Source organism: Phoenix dactylifera, unplaced genomic scaffold, assembly GCF_009389715.1.
Source record: "Phoenix dactylifera cultivar Barhee BC4 unplaced genomic scaffold, palm_55x_up_171113_PBpolish2nd_filt_p 002384F, whole genome shotgun sequence".
NCBI lineage: Eukaryota > Viridiplantae > Streptophyta > Magnoliopsida > Arecales > Arecaceae > Phoenix > Phoenix dactylifera.
In genome coordinates, this window is record NW_024069613.1 from 1 (window position 1) to 4,934 (window position 4,934).

Here is a 4,934-nt window from a genome sequence, read left to right on the forward strand (position 1 = left end):
ATCCAATCCATGGAGATCAAAGATGAAGTCTAAAGAATTCTGTTTGAGACAATTGAGTTGACCTCTAAGCAAAAAGGACAAGTTTGAGTTGACTCTAGTACGATTTCTTCAAGTGGCATAGTCAATGAGTCTGTTAGATGTATGCCCTACAAGCCAATCTGGCTGACACATTGTTAATTCTAGGGACATAATTTTGTACTTGACTATTTATTATTGAATAAATAAAAGACATCTTTTTCATTCATATTGTTTATGTGTCTATGAATCGTCCAAGAATTAATAAGATGATGATGCATATTCTTAAGAGTTAAGAATTTGAGCCATGCATCATTGGTGATTAATTTCTGAATGCTCCTAATCAATGGATCATCACGAGGACGGTGATCGATCCGATCAGTGCACACATTGCTTTCCTTATGGATGGACGAGACTCGAGTCCACAGTATGGCGACACTGAAGTAATAGTGCAGGTGCTTGTTAAGAACAAGGGTACTGAGCGTGACCAAGACAAGAAGTCACTTGGATGTCTATCCACTCGTCAGTGACTTGCTTGATGTTGCGGTAGTGTGACTGGTCCTTTGACCTGCGGTGCTTCGGCTACTCACAGTGAGGTTATTGTAGTTTGACTGCACGTATACATGGTCTCTAGACATACGGGTCCATGCAGTATAGATTGGCTGTGATAGGTTCACTGTAGGAGTAGGGTATGCACATATATGGAATCTATCGATCTTGGTAGATAAGAGAGATCCTATGTGATTTATAAGACTGAGTTCGTAAGACCTCGGCCGGGGCAGTATGCACAGTGGAGAAAGAGTTTTCCACTCTCGAACTTAAGTCGAATAAATCTTGACATATGACAGACGATGGGGTTTGACGAGTTGTCCATGACCTCCGTCCTGTAGGGATCTATGGTAGAAGGACTGTATCGTACGATAACTGCACCTAGAGGTTTATCATTCCATTCTGCTGGGTAGCCACTACATGCTGCTAGGTGTCACTGGTGGATGGTGAGACTCACAGGAATTATCTCGATGATCGATAAACCCTAATGAGTTGAGTTGGAATCGTTCCAACCCATTGAAAGGAGTTTTCAATGATATTGTGATAGAGATCGCAATATATCTCATTACCAGTCAGAATAGAACCTATGGGGTCACACACACTAGAAGTATTGACCGATCCGATGGTTGAAATGTGATTATGAATTACGAGTAATCAATTTGATTGATGATCAGTTGAAGAAGGAACAATGGGAATAATTAATTGGACTTAAACACGAATCCTACTTGGAGTAGGATTTCGGGAGTCCTAATTGGATTAGGACTGGAAATCCTACTTAGAGTAGGACTGGGAGTCCTACTTAGAATACAATTCCAACAATCCTAATTAGATTAGAATTTTGAATTCAATTTGGATTCCTACTTAGAATAAGATTCCTAGAAGTCCTAATTGGATTAGGACTTTGGATTCAAATTAGAGTCCTAATTGGATTAGGATTAAAATTAAATAAGTCCTAATTGGAATAGAATTTCTTAAGTCCCAATTAATTATTAATCTAATGACTCCTAATTAGATTAGGATTGAAGGGTTCAATTGAGTCATGATTCATTGAGTTCTAATTGGATTAGGACATTGCATGGATCAAACCCAAAATTGGTTCACCCTTGGACTAAGCCTAATTAGATTAGGGCTTAGCCACATTAGGGCATCCCAATCCTTACTTAATGAGGATTAGGTTAACCATGAAGGAGGGGCACATGCCCCTCCTCCTTTTCCTTGCTTGGTGCGGCAAACAAGAGGGGTCGGCGCCCCTCTTGGAAGGTTATCAAGGAGCTCCTAAAAGTTAGGAGCTCCACTTGCTTATAAAGGGCTATGGGAGGCACCTAGGGTATTGATTAGAAGCCCTCTTCCCTTTGTGCAGTGGCCTCCCTCTCCCCTTTCCTTGGTTCAGCCGCAAGCAAGAGAGGAGAAGAAAGAAGCTTGGCGGCCTCCTCCCTCCTCCTTTGCTTCATCCAACGCAAGGGAAAGAAAAGGGTTTCTGTTAGATGTATGCCCTAGAAGCCAATTTGGCTGACATATTTTTGATTCTAGGACATAATTTTGTACTTGACTATTTATTATTGAATAAATAAAAGCATCTTTTCATTCATATTGTTTATGTGTCACGCCCCCGAACCCATCACCCGGGTCCGGCACGCGACCGGCCGCATGATCCCTAGAGCAATGCCCTAAAGATCATGCAAGGCCTAAGATAAACAACAATTCCAATAATTCCAATAATTCCAATAAATGCCAAAATCAATAATTAATGGAATTCAATCAGATCCAACCAAAATGTACTGAATGATTACATAAATTCAAATGTCCATAAATAAGAGATAAATTGACTTCTAACTATCTAGCAGTCTGACTCAGATCGAGCTCACTTCTTGTCCCATCTGACAGATTCTACGAATCCAGTGCCTCTGAAAAAAAAATGGAAGTGTAGTATGAGCTTTTCCAGCCCAGTAAGAATCCCAACAGCCACACACAACAAAATCATAAAATAATCAAGTATCAAAATATACATATCATTTCATCATTTTAAAAGCTCAACAAACAACAAATATATGTAATCAGTACATATACACCAATCCTTTTTCACATTATGTGATCCATTCCCGTATTACTCAAATTCCAAGTTTTCAAACTTTTCATTTCTGGCGTTGGACTAACCAAGATCATGTCCCAGTCCAAGACTGCACAAATCCCACGCATAAGCTCGTGGCAGCTATCCCACGCGTAAGCCCGTGGAGGCTATCCCACGCATCAGCTCGTGGCCGCTATCCTACGCATAAGCTCGTAGAGGCTATCCCACGCGTAAGCCCGTGGAGGCTATCCCACGCATCAGCTCGTGGCCGCTATCCATAAGCCCGTGGAGGCTATCCCACGCATCAGCTCGTGGCCGCTATCCGTAAGCCCGTGGAGGCTATCCCACGCATCAGCTCGTGGCCGCTATCTCATGACAAGGTTAGTCCAACCCATATTACATGTCTAGTTTTACATGTTCAATCACATTCCCATCACATCACATATTTTCATAAATTTTCAAAAATATGTTATTTCTTCCCAAATGAATTTATCTCAATATATTCATTAAAACAACATGCACGCCTCATAGGTGCCGCATCAACACATAAACAATAACAACATAATAATGAAAATATGTTGATAAGCATTCATCTCATATGTGTCATATCAGCTCACAAGCAATAACAACACAACCGTAAAATAAATCCAACGATAAATCAATATATGCATAGAAGTGCTCAGATGTAGGGATTCTTACCGAAATTGTAGACTGACTCAAACACAGTCCGAATCACAACCTACGCGCTGGGGTGCTGAGTCCCCTGATCAAAACCTCCTGGCTCTGCCGACTCTTCCTCTACAACATCAATTACAAATCACAAACTAAATCATTTAATATTTAAATATTCCAAACCATAATTGATATTTACTATGGGGTCCATAACCAGATCCCCAAACATCTCAATCTCTCCAAGTCTAGGGCAGTCGGGGTGGCCCGACTCCCACTCTTGTACCACCGGCCCATGTCGCCAGCCGTGGCCGCTGCCACGCCGGCGACGATGGCCGGTCCCGATGAAAAGACCAAAAGAAGGGTGGATGATAGAGAAGGGTTCTTCCTCCACCTCTTTGGTCCAAGGGCAACAGCCGGGGTGGCTGTGCCCTCACCTTCCCCACCCTCGGCCACCATTGGCCGAACCATCGCCGGCCGCCCCTGCTGCAGTCACCGGCGATGGTGGCCGGCCAAGAGAAAGAGAGAAGAAGAAGTCTCTTCCTCTTCTTCTTCTTCTTTTCCTTCTCCTCTTATTATTATTATTATTATATTCTTATTTTCCCTCCTTCTTTTTCTTCTTCTTCTTCTTCTCCTTCTTCTTCTTTCCAGCCGACACAGACCCCTCCCCCTTCCTCCATTTCTTCCACGGAAAGGCCACCGTGATGGTGGCTCGGCCCCCAACCGACGACACCCAGCCGCCGTCGCCGCCGCCGGTGGCCAACCGACGAGGGGAAGAGGAGGAGAGGATGGGATCCCGAGGAAGAAGACCTCGGATCCACCCTCCCTCATCACATACATAGCCTAGAAAACCCTCTCTGACCCCCTCACAGACCCGACCAATTCCAACCGCCATGAATCCCGGCCATCTCGGCGGCCGGCGGCGGCCAAAAACCGGAAAGAAGAGGCCGAAACAGGGGTACCCTGTTTCGGACCCTTTTTCCGGCGATCCGCCGGCCAAAATCCCATCCACACGACCCAAAAACCAAGCAAATGATACGCAAGGGAAAGATCCATGCTTACCTCCGTCCGATGAGTGCTCCGGCGGCCTTTCCGGCGAGGAATCGGAGGAAGAAATCTGTGGCGAGCTCGGTTGAAAAACACGGATCCGAGAGCTCTTCACTTGGTTTGTGAGGAATCTTCTCCGAAGCGCGGCCGGCCGGATCCCCTCTCCGGCGCTCGTCTTCTCTCCGGCGAGTCGCCTCTCCAAGCCGCCGCCGCCGTCCCCCTTCCCTTTACCCCCTTCTTCCACGATCGTGCCCTAGGCACGATCGTGATAAGGGGGATGGGCCCGGTCTTTTCGGGCCGGCCCATCCGCCCCTTTCCTTTTTTTTTTTTTTTTTAATTTTGGGGTTTTACATTCTCCCCTCCTAAAAAAAAAATTTCGTCCGCGAAATTAATGTACCTGGACTACCAAAGAGTTGAGGATGTTTGGCTTTTATTTCTTCTTCGAGCTCCCAAGTGGCCTCTCTTTCGGAGTGGTTGCTCCATTGCACCTTTACATAAGGAATGGTCCGACGTCGCAACACTTGATCCTTTCTATCCACAACCCGTACCGGGTACTCGTCATAAGTCAGATCCTCATGCAGACTTA